Raw genomic sequence first — 21,320 nt, forward strand, 5'->3', positions numbered from 1 at the left:
AAATGGCGCAAAAAAAAAAAAAAAAGAGAGAGAGAGAGAGATAAAATCTTTGAAGCAATAAGGGAGAAAAAAAGTCTCAAGTACAAAGGAAGGAACATGGGGCCAGAGAGATAGCATGAAGGTAAGGCATTTGCCTTGCATGCAGAAGGTCGGTGGTTTCTATCCTGGCATTCCATATGGTTCCCGGGGCCTGCTAGGAGCAATTTCTGAGCATAGAGGCAGAAGTAACCCCTGTTCGGTGGGACAGATATGCACAGAGGTGAACCACAGCTGTCTGACAGATAGAGGGGAAGAGAGAAACTGAATCAGGCCTAGCCATTTGCTCTCTGCCATTATCATGGCTAGAACAAGAGTGCACAGAGGTGAACCTCACCTTCTGACAGGTAGAGGGGGAGGGGGAAACTGAACCAGGCCGGACCGGCAGTGCTCCATTATTACCGGGCTGGGACAGACTTGCACAGAGGTGAACCTCACCTTCTGAAAAGTAGGAGGGAGGGGGAAATTGACCCAGGCCCAACCTGCGGCACTCCGCCATTACCTTGCTGGGACAGATGCTCACAGAAGTGAACCACATCTTCTGACAGGTAAGGGGGAGGAGGAATCTTACCTAGTCCCGGACCTCTGCCACACCTTCTGTCAGGTAATGGGAGAAGAAAAACTTTGCCGTAGTTGGGCAAGATAGAGGATACCTGAACTTTCTGGCAGGTAAAGTAAGGGAGGAGGCCAAACCTCAGTGACCACAGCCATCATACCCACAGAGCTGCACCAGAGAAGGGACCCAGCCCCACACCACAGGGAACAAAGGAAACCTGAAGGCAGAACACTCCAAGCCAAACTACCAAATGCAAAGAAATATGGGTAAAGTAAAGAAGACACTAGCAACCAGGGATATAGAGAGAAATCCTAGCAAGTTTCCAAGTCCACCAAAATGCACGGGCCCAAAAGATGAGGACCTAAAAGCAGCATAGAAAGCCATGGCAATAGGAATCAAGGAATCACTAGCCAACAATTTCAGTTAGAGAAATAACTACATTTTGAACTATCCTAATAATGAGAACGTATGAGGGTTATAGAAAGCTTGTCTAGAGTACAGGTGGGGGTTGGGTGGGGAGGAGGGAGATTTGGGACATTGGTGATGGGAATGTTGCACTGGTGATGAGTGGTGTTCTTTACATGACTGAAATCCAAACACAATAATGTATTTAATCAAGGTGTTTAAATAAAATATTAAAAAAAGAAATCCATAGATGAACAAATCAACCAATTTAAAGAAGAATTTTTACAGAAGATGAGAGAATCCATACAAACAAAATTAAAGGAAAAAAAAACATCTTAGCAAGCCATAAAGCAGAGTTACACAGTTGGAGAATCACTTAGAAGAACTTGGAAAAAAGCTACAAACCAAAAATTACAAAGAAGCCAATAAAGAAATAAAAGGTAAAGCATTAGAAGAAAATATTAGGTATTTAATGAACAAAGACAAAAGAAATAATTTATGAATTGTAGGAATACCAGAAGGGGAGGAAATAGGGAAAGTAGAATAACAAGTAGTGAGGGAAATAAAAGCAGAAAACTTTTTCACCCACTGGAAAGAGGCTCTGGTACAAATCCAAGTGGTAAAAAGGGGGGGGGTGGATAAAAGAGGTGAAAAGAGTCCCTAATAAAATAGATCCTAGTAAACCAACACCAAAACATATAGTAACCCAAATGGCAAATAGAGAGAGAGAGAGAGAGAGAGAGAGAGAGAGAGAGAGAGAGAGAGAGAGAGAGAGAGAGAGAGAGATGAACTCCTTTAAGCAATAAGGGAGAAAAAACTAAACTACAAATGAAGGAACATAAGGATCAAATCAGATCTCCATTTGAAACAATTCAAGCAAGAAGATAGTGGAATGACATATTTAAATAACTGATGAAAGAAACTTCCAGCCTAAAGTCCACTATCTGGCAAAACTCTCATTCATATGGGAGGGAGGACTAAAAACATTCTCAGACAAAAAAAAACTCACATTATTTGCACAAAAAATCTATTCTAAATTATCTACTCAAAGATGAATTACACAATCCAAACACCCAATTGTAAAAACAACCATCCTTCACAAAACAACTGCACAACAGCCTTCTGTATCAATGACCTCCTTAAATGTCAATGGCCTAAACTCTTCCATTAAAAGACAGATAGTAGAGAGTTGGATTAGAAAACAAAAACCAGATTTATGCTGCCTGAAAGAAACTTACCTATAAGTACAGGATAGACAAAGGCTTAGAATAAAAGGATGGAAATCAATTATTCAAGCCAATGGAAAACAAAAAAGGCAGGGACAGTCATTCTTATATCCAAATTACATTCAACCTCAAGAAAGTGATCAGAGACAAAGAGAGTCACTACTTACTGATCAGGGAACACTAGACCCAACAAGTCTGGTCAATATTTATGCACCAAACACAGAGCAACAAAATATGTAAGACATTTGCTCGCAAACCTGAAGAAATATATGGAAGGAAATGTGGTAGTAGTAAGAGATCTCAATACTTCACTATCACCACTGAACAAATCCACCAGACAGAAAACTATCAAAGAAATAAGAACCCTAAATGAGAAATTAGAAAAGCTAGGACTAATGGACTTATATAGGGCCCTCCACCCACAGAATGCAGAATACACATTCTTCTCAATTGCACATGGAATGTTCTCCAGAATAGACCATGCCTTAGGATATAAATATAACTTGCATAAAGTCACGAATATAAGGATTACTAGAAGCACCCTATCAGATCACTATGCAAAAGAGATCAAGATTGACTGTAAAAGAAGCAATGAAGAAAATACAACACCTGAAGATTAAACAATATGCTTCTCAACAACAGCTGGATTAAAGAGAAACTCAAGGAAGAAATAAAAAGATTCCTTGAGACAAACAATAATGAAGAAAGAAACAACTTGTCAAAATCTGTGGGTCACAGCAAAAGCAGTAATTGGGGGGAAACCCATAGCAATGCAAGACTATGTCAGGAAAGAGGAAAATGACAAAATCAATAATTTAAAGGGACACCTTAAGGAGCTAGAAAAACAGCAGCAAAGAAAGCCAAACATGACCAGAAGACAAGAAATAATAGAAACCAGAGCAAAAATAAACAACATAGAAACTAAGAAAACAATACAAAAATATCAGTGAGACCAGGAGTTGGTTTTTTGAAAGAATAAACAAGATAGACAAATCAATGTCAAGATTCACGAAGAAGAAGAAGAAGAAGAAGAAGAAGAAGAAGAAGAAGAAGAAGAAGAAGAAGAAGAAGAAGAAGAAGAAGAAGAAGAAGAAGAAGAAGAAGAAGAAGGAGAAGAAGAAGAAGAAGAAAAAGAAGAAGAAGACCCAAGTAAATAGGATCACAAATGAAAGGGAAAAGATTACAACAGAAACCGAAGAAATCCAACACATCATGAGGACTTACTATGACTAACTATACTCAGTCAGGTTTTAGAACCCAGAAAAAACTGTCAGATCTTTAGAAAAATATTTTTTCTGAGACTGGATAAGGAGGCCTATCACATATGAGGAAATTGAATCAGTAATTAAGAAACTCCCCAAGAACAAAAGTCCAGGTCCAGATGGGTTTACAGGTGAATTCTATCAAACATTCTGAAAAGAATTACTACCATTGATCCCCAGGCTCTTCCAAAACATTGAAAAGATAGGAATCCTTTCTGATTATTTTATGAGACTAATAGCACACTCATTCCCAAAGATATAAAGACACTCCAAGCAAGAAAACTACAGACCAATCTCACTTATAAACATAGACACAAAAATCCTCAACATAACCTTAGCAAACCAAATCCAGCACTACATCAAAAAGATTATACACCATGATCAAGTGGGTTTTATGCAAGGATGCAAGGATGGTTCAACATACACAAGACAGTCAACACCATATACCACATCAACAAGAAAGACAAGCATCACATGATTATATCAATTAATGCAGAGAAGGCTTTTGACAAAATCCAACACCCATTCATAATGAAAGCACTCAGCAAAATAGGACTGGAAGGAATCTTCCTCAAAATGGCTAGAGCTATCTATAAAAATTTCATAGCCAACAATATCCTTAATGGCAAAAGGCTGAAAGCATTTCCACTAAGGTCAGGAACTAGGCAAGGCTGCCCACTTCCTCCACTTTTATTCAACATAGTTTTAGAAGTACTAACAATAGTTATCAGACCAGAGAAAAGAATCAAAAGAATCCAAATAGGGAAAGAGAAACTCAAACTATCTCTTATTGTAGGTGATATGATGATATACATTGAAAACCCTAAAGAGTCCACAGGAAAACTCCTAGAAACAATTAACCAATACCACAAAATGGCCGGCTACAAAGTCAATACACAAAAGATAGTAACATCCTCTATACAAATAACAAAGTAGAGGAGAAAGACATTAGGGAGACAATTCCATTTAAAATAGGATCCAAAAATATCAAGTACCTAGGAATCAACCTTAGAAAAGAAGTGAAGGACCAATACCATAAAAACTTCAAAACACTTCAGAAATTGAATAGGGCCTAAGGAAATGGAAGAACATCCGTGCTCATGGGTAAGTAGAGTCAACATCGTCAAAATGATAATCTTACCTAAACTTCTATATAGATTCAATGCAATCCCTATCCAAACTCAGACATTATTTTTAAGGACTTAGAACAATCAATTATACAATTCATCTGGAACCGCAAAAGACCCAGAATAGCCAAATACATACTGAAAAACAAGAAGCTGGGTGATATCTCTTTACCTAACCTGAAGCTTTACTATAAAGCCATAGTGATCAAAATAACATGGTACTGTAACAAAGACATAGTCTCAGACCAGTGGGTTAGAACAGAATATCCAGAGATAAACCCCAAATATACAGTCAACTAATATTTGACAAAAGAGCCAAGAACTTGAAATGGAACAAAGTCTCTTCAACAAATGGTGTTGAAACAACTGGATAACCACCTATAAAAATTTAAGGATTGGTCCCTAACTCACACTTTACACAAAAGTCAACTCAAAGTGGATTAAAGGCCTTGAAGTCAGACCCAAATCTATGAATTTTATTTAAAAAAAAAAAACAGGCAGAACACTCCAAGACCTATATATGAAAAAAGTCTTTGAGGATAGATGGCCAATTGCAAGAACTTTGGCATTAAACCTAAATAAATGGGACTACATCAAACTAAAAAGTTTTTGCATGATGAAAGAAACCCTAGTTAATACTAAAAGACAGTTAACAGAATGGGAAAAAAATTTGCAATCAACACATTAGATAAAGTGCTGATATTTAGGATAAACAAAGCACTCAGAAAGGAGAGTTTCAAAAATCTAATAAAGCCATAGACACATGGGGAGAAGAAATGAATAGACACTTCTCCGAGGAAGATTGAAAGATGGCCAATAGACACATAAAAACATGTTCAACTTCACTCATCATTAGGGAAATCCAAATCAAGACAACTATGAGGTACCACCTTACACCAGAGAGGATGGCTCACATCAAAAATAACTGGGACAATCTCTGTTGGCAGGGATGTGTTAAGAAAGGAACTCTCATCCACTGCTAATGGGAGTGCTGCCTGGTCCAATCCCTATGGAAAATTGTGTGGAGAGTGCTCAGTAAACTCAGAATTGAGCTGCCATAATACCCAGCAATTGCTCTTCTGTGTATCTATCCCTAAGACTGAAGGACATTCATCCCAAATTATGTGTGCACTCCACTATTTATTGTAGCACTCAGTACAATAGCCAAGATTTGGAACCAACCTCGATGCCCAACAACAGATCATAAAAATGTGGTTTTTTTATACACAATGGAATACTACATAGCAGTTAGAAACAATACAATTATGGATTTTGCAGCAACATGAATGGATCTAGAAAATATTATGTTAAAAGATCTAATCCAGAAGAAGAAGGATAAATACAGAATGATTGGACTTCTCTGAGGTATTTATAATATATACCATATATTCATATAATACTTCAATAACAAATACAACATTCTAATAGGGTAGAAACTCTAAGCATCATAGTTGTCAGCATTTATTGGGGAGAAGTGTTCAAATCAAGTGGAAGAGGAACAACACAAAGCCTCGACTGTCCATTATATTATAAAGAAACCAGCAATAATTAAAAAAAAACGGTTTAGAGTGAATAGGTATGTAATTAGCCTTTAACTACAAAGGTCAATAATAATGTCTTAGGGTAACTATACACAGATACTGATGAAGAATATGATTGGAAGTCAGAGACTCCAGTTGCAGCATTTACTAACAATATGTTTAATGCCTTAATCTTACTAGGTATAAAATAACTTCTCAGCTTCTCTGTCCACAGGGATTCTTGGCTACAAAAGATGGACACCCTAATTTTACTCCTCAGTGCTCAGTCATACTAGATACCATATTCAGTTTGCATTATGAAATGTCTTGATAAAAAAAACTCTAATATACCCTTTTCCTTTGGTTTATGGCCTCTATTAAGACCTGAAGCATATGATCATTCGTACCACTGAAACAGTCAACTGTGAACCATTGAACACATTTTGGCAAATTAACATTTCCTTTCTCTCTCTCTCTCTCTCTCTCTCTCTCTCTCTCTCTCTCTCTCTCTCTCTCTCTCTCTCTCTCTCTCTCTTCTCCCTACTTTTTTCTCCCCTTTCTTCTTCTTCTTCCTCACCATCAATTCAATCTATGTCAAATAAAACCCACAATTAGTTTCTCTTTAGGAAGGAACTTAGATACATGAGATGCAACAGACAAGGGTAGCCACCTACATAGGTAGGCCTCATTACCACATTGTTTAGTACTCATGATGCAAAATCTGCATGTACCCTAAACTGCCTCACCCATTATCTAACTCTGAAATCTTCATTTAGCAATGCCCAATTCCATCACTGATGAAGTGCCTAGAAACTGAGAAAACCTCCCAATTTCAATGCACCAGCCCAATCTCTTTTATTTGATTTACTTAATTTTTTATTTATTTTTGCTCTATTTTCTTATTTTTTTCTCCTCTCTCTTACCTTTTGCTCTCCCTTCCTCTCTTTCCTAATCTATCCCTAAACTAATTATTTATTTTAATTCAACAAGTCCTTAAGAGCTCAGACACATCCTATTAGAGTCAGAACACTAACAACACCTTAAGAATAGATCACTAATGTATGCCTTTAAGTGGGCATGAGTAAGTACATAGACAGAGGACTCCTCTCTGAGAGCCAAACCTAAATTGTAAACAATTCATGTGTATAGTGTATATACTCCATCCTATATATTATCCCTCCTCCTGCCTTCAGAAATCCTACTATCCCTTTACTCCCCCCAATCCCAATCTGATACCCTGCCTTATTAATGCTCTTTACCCTCAGTTCTTAACCCACTATATATCAAGAATGACTTCCTGCCCCAATAAGCTATCACCCAACTCCCAAGTGAAAGGACACCCTCTCAGCCCCACATCTCTTCCCCTGGCAAGAAACTACGACCAACACTCCTGCTGACTCATGCTCTATGGTCCTCCTTCGCACACCCCCAAATGTGGACTGTTGCTTGATACTGGACTCAGCTCCTAAAAGACCCCCAGTGCAAGAACTCTATCTGAGCCCTGTCTGCCACAAATCATTTCCCAAATTCAATAAGACCAGAGTGTGTAATGAAAATGTGCCCTGGATTCCACCCCCACAAGTATATCTCAAAAGACAATGGGGAAGTCTATATTTCATTTATATATTTAATACCTCTATAATACTACCTCTTAACCTGTTTATTCCCAAATCTAAGGTAGTCTCCTGCATCATTTTCCCCTTAATTACTTTTTTAAAGTTCATTTTTATTTATTTGTTCTATTTTATATGTGTGTATATTTATATTTTTGTTTTGTTTTCTTCTCTTCCTTAATTTCACATGTTTTGGCTTTGCTTGGTACAAAAATCTACAAGAAAAAGTCTTGCCCGGGATAAAATCTCAGGTCAAAACCAGGGCACAGAGATGATGGAGCCTAACATTCTCACCCCCAAGTGCACTAGCAATATAATATAGCACCATTTCTTTTGCAAAGGCATACTAAAAAGGGGGAAACTTTATATATAGAAACAAGCTCTTATCTACTTAGGATAAGAACTCGTACATTTTACAATACAGGGGCTCCTCCCACCTTAAACATATGTCATGTGACCCCAACTTAGACTCCATGTGGTTAGACTCCATGTGGTTAGACAGCGACTGTCCAACCCCAACCCTAGATCTCACACATAGAATTGGCACAGTTTTCTGCAGCAGCTACAGGAACTAAACTCCCTCTGGGACATTCTTAATAATACTGCTCTGACACCAACATGTTCCAGTTTTGATATAATATCCTGAGAATGAGAAAATGGCAACAACTTGATCTAAGAGCAGGTGGTCTTATCTCACGACCTAATGATAAGATGAAATCAGAAGAGAGGCCGAAGTGGTGGCACTAGAGGTAAGATGTTTGCCTTGCAAGTGCTAGTGTAGGACAGACCTCAGTTTGATCCCCCCAGCATCCCATATGGTCCTCCCAAGCCAGGAGCGATTTCTGAGTGCATAACCAGGAGTAACCCCTGAGCATCAATGGGTGTGGCCCAAAAACAAAAACAAACAAATAAACAAACAAAAGAAGTAAAAGATTAAATCAGAAGACATGTCATTCTTTTATCTGTAAAAAAGCCAAGGTCGATAATTACAGAAGACTGACTGTGACAACCACGACTGGGCAGAACTTATCCTGGGACCAATAAAAAAAACCCTAGGCTAGACTTTGGCCCACAATCTGTATAACAAACCAAGATCTCTAATTCCAGAGGTCTGACTGAGACAACTGAAACTGAGCAGAACTTCTGGAAACATAATGAAAGACTCTATCCTAAATCTATTCTGCAAACTAGACATGCCTATACTGTATATAGCCCCTGTCATATAGTATCTCTTCCCCTCATTTAAAACTTTTTCCATCCTGTGACCCCCTCAAGCTGATCCATTATCTCTCCCTATTTAACCCTCTTTACACTCAGTCTTAGGAACCAAGATTGTCCTATGCCACCTGGTTTCCAAAGTGAAAAGACACTTCACTCAGTCCCACATCTCTTGCCCTGGCAAGAAGCTGCAACCACCACTTCTGCTGACTCATTCTAATTGGCCCTTTTCCTCTCACCCACCCTCTCAATGTGCATGGTTGCTTGCTATCAGATTCAGCTCCAGAGGGAACTCCAGCTAGAGGACACTACCTGATCCTTTACTGCTGCAAACCATTTCTTAACTCGATAAGTCCATGGTTTGGGGTGAAAATGTGCCCTGGATCTTATCACCCATCTTTTTTTTTTCAGTTTTTTTTTATTTAAACACCGTGATTACATACATGATTGTGTTTGGGTTTCAGTCATAAAAGGAACACCACCCATCACCAGTGCAACATTCCCATCACCCATGTCCCAAATCTCCCTCCTCCCCACCCGACCCCTGCCTGTACTCTAAACAGGCTCTGCATTTCCCTCATACATTCTCAATATTAGGACAGTTCAAAATGTAGTTATTTCTCTAACTAAACTCATCACTCTTTGTGGTGAGCTTCCTGAGGTGAGCTGGAACTTCCAGCTCTTTTCCCTTTTGTGTCTGAAATTTATTATTGCAAGAATGTCTTTCATTTTTCTTAAAACCCATAGATGAGTGAGACCATTCTGCGTTTTTCTCTCTCTCTCTGACTTATTTCACTCAGCATAATAGATTCTGTGTACATCCATGTATAGGAAAATTTCATGACTTCATCTCTCCTGACAGCTGCATAATATTCCATTGTGTATATGTACCACAGTTTTGTTAGCCATTCGTCTGTTGAAGGGCATCTTGGTTGTTTCCAGAGTCTTGCTATGGTAAATAGTGCTGCAATGAATATAGGTGTAAGGAAGGGATTTTTGTATTGTATTTTTGTGTTCTTAGGGTATATTCCTAGGAGTGGTATAGCTGGATCGCATGGGAGCTCGATTTCCAGTTTTTGGAGGAATCTCCATATTGCTTTCCATAAAGGTTGAACTAGATGGCATTCCCACCAGCAGTGGATAAGGGTTCCTTTCTCTCCACATCCCCGCCAGCACTGTTTGTTCTCATTCTTTGTGATGTGTGCCATTCTCTGTGGTGTGAGGTGGTATCTCATTGTTGTTTTGATTTGCATCTCCCTGATGATTAGTGACGTGGAGCATTTCTTCATGTGTCTTTTGGCCATTTGTATTTCTTGTTTGTCAAAGTGTCTGTTCATTTCTTCTCCCCATTTTTTGATGGGATTAGATGTTTTTTTCTTGTAAATTTCTGTCAGTGACTTGTATATTTTAGAGATTAGCCCCTTATCTGATGGGTATTGGGTGAATAGTTTCTCCCACTCAGTGGGTGGCTCTTGTATCCTGGGCACTATTTCCTTTGAGGTGCAGAAGCTTCTCAACTTAATATATTCCCATCTGTTAATCTCTGTTTTCACTTGCTTGGAGAGTGCAGTTTCCTCCTTGAAGATGCCTGTTGTCTCAATGTCCTGGAGAGTTTTGCCTATGTGTTGTTCTATATATCTTATGGTTTGGGATCTGATATCGAGGTCTTTAATCCATTTGGATTTTACCTTCGTACATGATGTTAGCTGGGGGTCTAAGTTTAATTTTTTGCAAGTGGCTAGCCAGTTGTGCCAACACCGCTTGTTGAAGAGGCTTTCTTTGCTCCATTTAGGATTTCCTGCTCCTTTATCAAAAATTAGGTGATTGTATGTCTGGGGAACATTTTCTGAGTATTCAAGCCTATTCCACTGATCTGAGGGTCTGTCCTTATTCCAATACCATGCTGTTTTGATAACTATTGCTTTTTAGTACAGTTTAAAGTTGGGGAAAGTAATTCCTCCCATATTCTTTTTCCCAATGACTGCTTTAGCTATTCTAGGGTGTTTATTGTTCCAAACAAATTTCAAAAGTGCCTGATCCACTTCTTTGAAGAATGTCATGGGTATCTTTAGAGGGATAGCGTTGAATCTGTATAATGCCTTGGGGAGTATTGCCATTTTGATTATGTTAATCCTGCCAATCCATGAGCAGGGTATGTGTTTCCATTTCCGCGTGTCCTCTCTTATTTCTTGGAGCAGAGTTTTATAGTTTTTTTGTATAGGTCCTTCACATTTTTAGTCAAGTTGATTCCAAGATATTTGAGTTTGTGAGGCACTATTGTGAATGGGGTTGTTTTCTTAATGTCCATTTCTTCCTTATTACTATTGGTGTATCGAAAGGCCATTGATTTTTGTGTGTTAATTTTGTAGCCTGCCACCTTGCTATATGACTCTATTGTTTCTAGAAGCTTTTTGGTAGAGTCTTTAGGGTTTTCTAAGTAGAGTATCATGTCATATGCAAACAGTGAGAGCTTGACTTCTTCCTTTCCTATCTGGATTCCCTTTATATCTTTTTCTTGCCTAATCACTATAGCAAGTACTTCCAGTGCTATGTTGAATAGGAGTGGTGAGAGAGGACAGCCTTGTCTTGTGCCAGAATTTAGAGGGAAGTCTTTCAGTTTTTCTCCATTGAGGATAATATTTGCCACTGGCTTGTGGTAGATGGCCTTCACTATATTAAGAAAGGTTCCTTCCATTCCCATCTTGCTGAGAGTTTTGATCAAAAATGGGTGTTGGACCTTATCAAATGCTTTCTCTGCATCTATTGATATGATCATGTGGTTTTTATTTTTCTTGTTATTGATGTTGTGTATTATGTTGATAGACTTACGGATGTTAAACCATCCTTGCATTCCTGGGATGAAACCTACTTGATCGTAGTGGATGATCTTCTTAATGAGGTATTGAATCCTATTTGCCAGGATTTTGTTGAGGATCTTTGCATCTGCATTCATCAGCGATATTGGTCTGTAATTTTCTTTTTTCGTAGCATCTCTGTCTGGTTTAGGTATCAGGGTGATGTTGGCTTCAAAAAAGCTATTTGGGAGTGTTTCCACTTGTTCAATTTTATGAAAGAGTCTTGCCAGGATTGGTAGTAGTTCCTCTTGGAAAGTTTGATAGAATTCATTAGTGAATCCATCTGGGCCTGGGCTTTTGTTTTTGGGCAGACTTTTGATTACCATTTTTATTTCATCAATGGTGATGGGGGTGTTTAGATATGCTACATCCTCTTCTTTCAACCGTGGAAGATTATAAGAGTCCAAGAATTTATCCATTTCTTCCAGGTTCTCATTTTTAGTGGCATAGAGTTTTTCAAAGTAGTTTCTGATTACCCTTTGAATCTCTGTCATATCAGTAGTGATCTCTCCTTTTTCATTCCTGATACGAGTTATCAAGTTTCTTTCTCTCTCTTTCTTTGTTAGGTTTGCCAGTGGTCTATCAATCTTGTTTATTTTTTCAAAGAACCAACTTCTGCTTTCGTTGATCTTTCGGACTGTTTTTTGGGTTTCAACTTCATTGATTTCTGCTCTCAGCTTTGTTATTTCCTTCTGTCTTCCTATTTTTGGGTCCTTTTGTTGAGTACTTTCTAGTTCTATTAGCTGTGTCATTAAGCTACTCAGGTAAGCTCCTTTTTCCTTCCTGATATGTGCTTGCAAAGCTATAAATTTTCCTCTCAGTACTGCTTTTGCTGTGTCCCATAAGTTCTGATAGTTTGTGTCTTTATTATCATTTGTTTCCAGGAACCTTTTGATTTCCTCCTAGATTTCATCTCGAACCCACTGGTTATTGAGTATGAGGTTGTTTAACTTCCAGGTGTTAAAGTTTTTCGTCTGAGTCCCTTTGGAATTCACAAATAATTTCAGAGCCTTGTGGTCAGCGAAGGTAGTCTGCAAAATTTCTATCCTCTTGATCTTATGGAGGTATGTTTTATGTGCCAGCATGTAGTCTATCCTGGAGAATGTCCCATGTACATTGGAGAAGAATGTATCCAGGTTTCTGGGGATGGAGTGTCCTATATATATCCACTAGGCCTCTTTCTTCCATTTCTCTCCTCGGGTCTAGTATATTCTTGTTGGGTTTCAGTCTGGTTGACCTATCCAGTGTTGACAAAGCAGTGTTGAGGTCCCCCACAATTATTGTGTTGTTATTGATATTGTTTTTCAGATTTGTCAACAGTTGTTTTAAATATTTTGCTGGCCCCTCATTTGGTGCATATATGTTTAGGAGAGTTATTTCTTCCTGCTCTACATACCCCTTGATTAATATAAAATGTCCATCTTTGTCCCTTACAACCTTCCTGAGTATAAAGTTTGCATTATCTGATATTAGTATGGCCACTCCAGCTTTTTTATGGGTGTTGTTTGCTTGGATAATTTTTCTCCAGCCTTTTATTTTGAGTCTATGTTTGTTCTGGCTATTCAGGTGCGTTTCTTGTAGGCAGCAGAAGGTTGGATTGAGTTTTTTGATCCATTTAGCCACTCTGTGTCTCTTATCTGGTGCATTTAGTCCATTGACGTTGAGAGAAAGAATTGTCCTGGGATTTAATGCCATCTTTATATCGAAATTTGGTGTGTCTTTTGGTTAGTCTTGTTTTAAATTAGGTCTTTCAGTTTTTCTCTTAAGACTGGTTTTGTGTCTATAAAGTTTCTGAGCTGTTTTTTGTCTGTGAAACCATGTATTCTTCCGTCAAACCAGAAAGTGAGTTTTGCTGGGTACAGTATTCTAGGTGAAGCATTCATTTCATTCAGTCTTGTCACAATATCCCACCACTGCTTTCGGGCATTGAGTGTTTCTGGTGACAGGTCTGCTGTAAATCTCAAGGATGCTTGCTTGAATTTAATTTCCCCTTTTGATCTTGCTGTTTTCAGAATTCTGTCTCTATCTGTGGGATTTATCATTGTGACTAGGATGTGTCTTGGGGTGGTTTTTCTTGGGTATCTTTTGGTTGGTACTCTTCGAGCATGCAGGATTTGATCACATATATTCTTTAGCTCTGGAAGTTTCTCTTTAATGATGTTCTTGACCGTTGATTCTTCCTGGAAATTTTCTTCCTGGGTCTCTGGGACTCCAATGATTCTTAAGTTGTTTCTGTTGATCTTATCATAGACTTCTATTTTCATCTGTTCCCATTCTTTGACTAATTTTTCCATTGTCTGTTCATTTGCTTTAAGTTTTTTTTCTATTCTCTCCTGCTGTATGAAATTGTTATGTATCTCATCTTCCACAGCACCAAGTCTATTCTCAGCTTCTGATGCCCTGTCTCAGAGCTTATCCATTTTGTCATTCACTTCGTTTACTGATTTTTTCAGGCCTGTTAGTTGACATGTTATTTCAGTTTGGAGTTTTGTGATTTCTGTCTTCATATTTTCTTGATTATTATTAGTGTTCTGTTCCACTCTATCCATGGTTTTTTTGAGGTCTTTGAGCATCTTCCATATTGCTACTCTAAAGTCCTTATCTGAGAGGTTGATTAGTTGGTTGGTCATTAACTGGTCATCAGAATTGTCATCTTCATTCTCTATGTCTGATGCTGGCCTGCGTTGTTTCCCCATTGTCACACTTTTATTGTGGGTTTTTCTACGTGTTGTGGTGGTATTCATTGGTTATATGATGCAGGCAGCACACTTCTCTGGCTCCGCCCTTTCTGGATGGGCCGGCTTGCCTCCAAGGTAGGGGAGTCCTCCGTGGATGAAGCCTCACACAGGATCAAATCTTAGGCCCGAGCACGCAGCAGAGAAGACAGTCTGGAGAGAAGTTCTTGCTTCTGTGATCCAACACAGTTCTTAGTGTGTTTTTTTTTCTTCTTGTGATGGTGTTATTTTTTTAGAAAGAGCACACGGCTGCGTAGCGAAGTGGAGCTAAGTGCCTTCTGGAGCCTCTTTTCAGCCCACTCTCAAGAGGTTCATGCAACAGGATAGTAGAGAGACACACACAGGCAGCACTCACAGTTTTTCACAGTCGGGCCCCACTGGACAGGCGTAGTTTTCACTCGCTTGCTTGGCAGCTTCAGAATGCTGTATTTTTGGGGTCGCTTCCCAGGACTCTGAGGAGAGTTGCTGGGTAGCTTCAGTTTTGGGGGGGTTTGCTTCCCAGGGCTCTGAGGTGAGCTTCCAGAGTTCAGGAAAGACAGAGAAGAGTAGGACAGGGCTCCCTTCAGGTCCTCAATTTCCTCAGAAGGAGCACAGCCGGGTGGAGACTCTGCAGGTAGAGCAATCAGCACTCTGCCTGGAAACCCCCACATCCAGCCATTTCTTACTCACTCACTGGCTCGCTGGGTAGCTTCCGAATGTAGTTTCTTTGGGGTTCGTTTCCCAGGGCTCTGAGGAGAGCTTCCAGAGTTCAGGAAAGACAGAGAAGAGTAGGACAGGGCTCCCTTCATGTCCTCAGTTTCCTCAGAAGAAGCACAGCCGGTGGAGACTCTGCAGGTAGAGCAATCAGCACATTGAACAAATATAATAATAAAAAATTTTATTTTCTGACTGCAACCAAGAAGCCAAATTTAGAGTCACCCTAGTTCTGCACATGACATCCATATAAACTTATATTTCTAAGGGATAAAGTTGTCTTCCCAGTCTTGTCCACTTACACTAGTCCAGACAGAGGGTGATGAGTTGCAGCATCTCACGTCATACTTTACAAATTATCATAGGCTCCTCCAAAACCCAAATCATTTCTCATACCTAATTTTTTTCCAGAAAGACCCATTCCCTTTTAATATTATTTCATCATTATTTCATATTGTTGTCTTTTTTTTTTGAGGTAGGATTAAATCTGGCAATACTCGGGAATTACTCCTGAACTAAAGAATTACTCAGAATGGTATTCAGGAGACTATAAGGAATCCCAGGGACAAAACTATTTGGGCCACATGCAAGGCAAATGCCATAGCTGTTGTACTATCTCACTAGCTATTTACTGTTTCTTTTAAGTATGCCTATTTTCTGTACTAACATGAACTATGTTTTATATAAACAAAGATTTGACAATGTCCTTTCATTTTTTTTTATTGTGTAGTGCTGTGGAATCAAGACTGCTCTATTCCTTCACAGCCAATATGAACAACTTTCTTTTAGAATCTATTTCTATAAAAAGTTTTATTTTCTCCACTAAAAATACATAGTTTTGAATCCTCATAGATATTAATAAGTACCAATCATAAACAAGTGATTTTTCAAAATAGAGCTCAGTTTAGAAAACTGAAGAGCTACTTTCTATATCCTATCCCATGTCCCAGGTGCAGTGGATGAGGTTAAAGTGACTCAGATCGCATAGTTTTCCAATACATGATTGTCTAGCAATATTATTTTGATTTAGGTGCAGCATATAACTTGTAATGTCTACCCTTAAATCAAACCCGTGAACTAATCACATATTTGTTTAATTCTGTTCTAGACATACCTCTGTATTTTTCCCAATTAGATTATTCCTTTTTTTTATTTTTTCCTGAACTGTTTTAATTTTTGCAACGTTTCTTCATCTTCTATTTCAATCATTCACTTTAATTTTTACTCTAAGATATAAGAAAGTGGAAATAAATCAATAATATTTATAATTTATAAAATATTCTACTTACATAGAAAATGAATGTCAATATTTCCTCATCTACACTTTAATACTCCTTTCCCTCTTCCTATACTCCTTATTCCTATACTTAAATTTGTCTAAATGTATTGATCTGTAAACTCTACTAAACAGCCATCAAAATGGAGTAGATATTGCTAAGACAGAGATTTACAAATGGTATTATTCAAATAAAGTCAATCCCATTCAAGATATGGGGAAGAGAGATGAACAGACACTTCCTTAAAAAAATACATAGAAATGATCAATTAGTGCTCGCTTCGGCAGCACATATACTAAAATTGGAACGATACAGAGATTAGCATGGCCCCTGCGCAAGGATGGCACACATATTTAAAAAAAAAAGAAATGATCAATTAGGTATATTAAAACATGTTATGCATCACTGATCATCAGGTAAATGCAAAATAATGCAACAATGATATACTACCTCCCTTCAGTGAATTTGCACACAACTCAAAGAACAAAAGTAACGGTGTTGGTGTGAATATGAAAACAGGAACCTTAATTGACTGGTGGTGGGAATGTTGCCTGGAAAACAATATAGAAAATGTTTAGTAGAAAACATCTCAAACATTAACAATTGAGAAGAAGTGAGGAAAATTAGGTGGGAGAAATTAGGTGGAAGGAAGTAGACTCCTTGGTGCAGAATGTGGGATTGAAATACAGTATGTATGAAATCTTATCATTAAAAGTACTGTAACTTGTGGTTAAAATTAAATGTAACTGTTTTTTAATTTTACCAAAATACTGAATTGGGGCCTCAAAGACTCCTTTTTTCCAAAAATCTCAATATCTTTAGGAAATTTGGCATTTGTTTGTTTTAGTATATTTGGAAAAAATAGTATTTGTCTGAACTTCAGAGTATAAAGTTGACAGGAACAAAGTTGATTTAGAGAAGGCATTTGTTGGCATTTTCCTATATATTTTTTACCTTCTATCTTTTTCTCGTGCAGATTAAGGTGACTTTAAAGAAACATTACTTTCTGCCTACAGGATTGAGCACATGGCTTCGGCTATGCAAACCAGCATATTCTATCTACTGTTGATCTTAAAAATTAATTTCAGGATATTTGCTGGCATTATTGGTCAAGAACTCTCCCTCTTCTCTAGAAATAGGATGTAAAATTCCTCCAGCCATTTTGCTACCCTAAAGCAAACAATCTTGATGATGGTGTTAAAAATATGAAGAATGGCAAAACATAACTAGATTCACTAATGACATCAAAATTAGGCCTCATCTAATCCTTATTTTTAAGTTTATGAATGAATACATTTTCTTTGTTATTTAAGTTTACATTCTTTTTTTTTTTCAATAAAAGTGTCTGTTATGTTGCCTTAAATTTCATGTGAATTATGCTTTTTTAGGGGTAAGTAAAGTTGGGGTTTATCTTTGCTATTATCTTTGATACTTACTTCCTGTCCAATATAGTAACAATATCAAGCAGATGGAGGTCATGGTGGTGTGTATCTATGTAAGTATATTTTCCCAAATGATCCATACCAACAATCATTATCCCCATCATCCCAGTGGATGAGGCCATCATATGTAAATCAAATTCAGATGACCAAAGTTTACAGCAACACTTGAAATTTAGTGTCTCAGAAGCATTTCATTTCAGTCCCATAAAAGTTATGGTATGCTGATTAAATACTGACTGGAAGCTGAAAGAGTACTTACTTGAGTTTTATAGGGATGGAAAGTATGCATTCTGTAGCCACCTAATTTTTTTTTCAAATATTGATGTCCCAAAAAAGCCAAATATGTATTTCATGTGTTTTAAGTGAAGGAGTTTTGAGTTCTCTTCCTTTTTTATAATTTTTTTCTGCCAGTAATAAAATATGAGAGGTAGAAGAAATGATGATAAAAGAAATTGTATTCCTTTTCTAAAAAAGCATTTCAGTTTCTTCACTTCTGTTTTTGAGGTGAAAGAGGTAATTCATTCCTTCTAGTAAACATTTTTCAAGTGGGAATCACCTAACTTTCCCTTTTGTAGTGCCAGTCAGAGTTTTAAACGCTTTGTTCTTCACTCTTTCATTCTCTGACATCAACAACAACCACATGAATACATTTTCAAAGAAAAAAAATTTCAAAAAGTGAGAAGCTGTCTTTGTAGAGAGTAATGGCTGCCCCTAGAGCTACCATGGGCTGCTCTATGCACAGAAGATAGGAATAGGTGAGGATCCTGTTTTGTGGAAGAAGATACCAAATGAAAGAAAAGCAGCTTTAGTTTTAGTAGAAGGAAACCATGAGGCTATTGGGAGTTTCTAGTACCAAATACTAGACACACAGGAAATATTTTTTAAATATCCATAAGCCAAATATTAAAAGCTCAAACTGTCTTTGGATATAGTGTTACTCCAGAAATAAACACTGGATTTTTTCTCTGTAAGCAATAAGAACATCCTTTGGTGATTTATTTCCAATATTTTCTATGAACATATTTAAATACAGAAATCCTAAAGAATTTTAGAGTGTACATCTATAAATACATTATCTAGACTCTACAATTAGGGTTGTTCTATTTTTGCTACCCACTTACCTACTCCTATAAACATTCATCAATCCGTCTGAATTTTTGATGCATTTCAAAGTAAGTTGCTGACATTAGTATACTTTACTCCTAAACAATTCTTTATGGTTATCATTAACTAGGGTTCAGGAATTTTTTGTTTATTTGTTCATTTTTGGGGACACACATCATGGTTTTCAGGAGTTACTCCTGAGAATGGGTTCTGAGTGCTGTAATTTCTGGAATTAAAAATTACTCCTGGCAGGCTCAGAGCCCATATGGGAATACTGGGGAGTGAATCTGAGTCGACCATGTGTAAGGCAAATGCCTTACCTGCTATACTGTTGCCTGAATTCGAGGTTTACTTATTATGCTTTTTTTCTAAGTTATATTTTTGTCTTAGTTAAATTCAAATTGAAAAAGTTTTAAATGTATTATTAAATGTATTTTTACATACATGTCTGTAGAAGGAAAACCCAATAAGGCACAGAACATTGCCATGTTTATTTCTTCCTAACATGAACTATAACCAGTAGTTTTCTTTTTTTCTTTATCAATATCTTCATTGATACAGTTTGATTACAAACATGATTGTAGTTGGGTTTCAGTCATATAAAGAACATCCCCCTTCACCAGTGCGACATTCCCATCACCAATGCCCCAAATCTCCCATCTCCTTACCCCCCCACATGTATTTGAGACAGGCTTTGTATTTACCTCATTCGTTCACATTGTTATGTTAGTTATAAGTGTAGTTATTTCTCTAACTGCACTCACCACTCTTTGTGATGAGCTTCATATTGTGAGCTGACCTTCCAACCTTCATCTCTGTTGTCTCTGAGAATTATTACAAAAAATGTCTTTTTTGGGGGGGGGCCACACCCAGCGTTGCTCAGGGGTTACTCCTGGCTGTCTGCTCAGAAATAGCTCCTGGCAGGCACGGGGGACCATATGGGACACCGGGATTTGAACCAACCACCTTTGGTCCTGGATCGGCTGCTTGCAAGGCAAACGCCGCTGTGCTATTTCTCCGGGCCCACAAAAAATGTCTTTTATTTTTCTTAAAACCCATTGATGAGTGAGACTGTTCTGTGTCTATCTCTCTCCCCCTAACTTATTTCACTCAGCATAATAGATTCCATGTACATCCATGTATAGGAAAATTGTGAAGAGAAAGGAACTCTCATTCACTGCTGGTGGGAATGCTGTCTAGTCCAGCCTTTATGAAAAACAATATAGATTCCTCAAAAAACTGGAACTTAAACTCCCATATCATCCAGCTATGCCACTCCTAGGAATAAACCCTAGGAACACAAATATACAATTCAAAAATCCATTCCTAAAACCAATATTCATTGCAGCACTATTTACAATAGCCAGACTTTGGAAACAACCAAGATGCCCTTTAACAAATGAATGGCTAAAGAAACTGTGGTAAAAATACACAATGGAATATTATGCCACCATCTGAAGAGATGAAGTAAGCCAGTAGTTTTCTTTCTTTGTTTCACTGACTTATGCAGCAAATTATTCTGAATCCCTATAGGATTTAAACATAACAGCAGGTATTAGTTTCTAATTGCCAACTGTAAGAACTGACAATTTAGAGAAAGAGATAACTGTTTGAATTTAACTAATGAGGAGGGGTCAACCAAAGCAAATCATTGAGGATTGGGTCAAGGGGTCTTTATTCTAAGAATTTTGAAAGATCAGAATAAAATTTCCAGATAAATGGAGACAAGAATACAAAAAAAGGCTATAAGTCACAGACCTGCATAACTTCAGACATGGCTAAAATGCTAGATTAGAGATGCTATAGAAATCAAGGAAAAACATCAATTTCCTGCTAAGTAACTGATATCTTCTCCAGAAGGAGAGAGTAAACTGAAGATTATACCAGACATCAGAACCAAGGCAGCCAGAATAAAGTTCCTCCATTTTGACCTCAAGAGAAATGAAGAAAGAGAATAACACTCAGAAATCATTCCTGGCATGCTCGGGGGACTATATGGGATGCCAGTATTCGAACCACCGTCCTTCTGCATGGAAGACAAACGCCCTACCTCCATACTATCTCTCTGGCCCCAGAACCCAAAGTTTTGCTGCATATAATAAACACATCTGAATAATCAGAACAAGCATAGACTCAAAATCAAAGGCTGAAAGAAAATCATCCAAGCAAACAAAATCCTTTAAAAATCTGGAGTGGCCATATTAATATCAGATGAAATGAACTTTACACTCAAAAAAGTTATAAGGAACAA

The 21,320-nt window shown here is 37.7% G+C and overlaps 1 non-coding gene across 1 annotated transcript; it reads left to right on the top strand.

The window, feature by feature from the left end:
• The first annotated feature begins 16,794 nt into the window (after positions 1–16,794).
• On the top strand, positions 16,795–16,898 carry LOC126012304 (U6 spliceosomal RNA). The gene has a single exon (XR_007496821.1). It is a non-coding gene; the product is annotated as a U6 spliceosomal RNA (small nuclear RNA).
• The last annotated feature ends 4,422 nt before the right edge of the window (positions 16,899–21,320 follow it).

This window comes from Suncus etruscus, chromosome 6, assembly GCF_024139225.1.
Source record: "Suncus etruscus isolate mSunEtr1 chromosome 6, mSunEtr1.pri.cur, whole genome shotgun sequence".
Lineage (NCBI taxonomy): Eukaryota > Metazoa > Chordata > Mammalia > Eulipotyphla > Soricidae > Suncus > Suncus etruscus.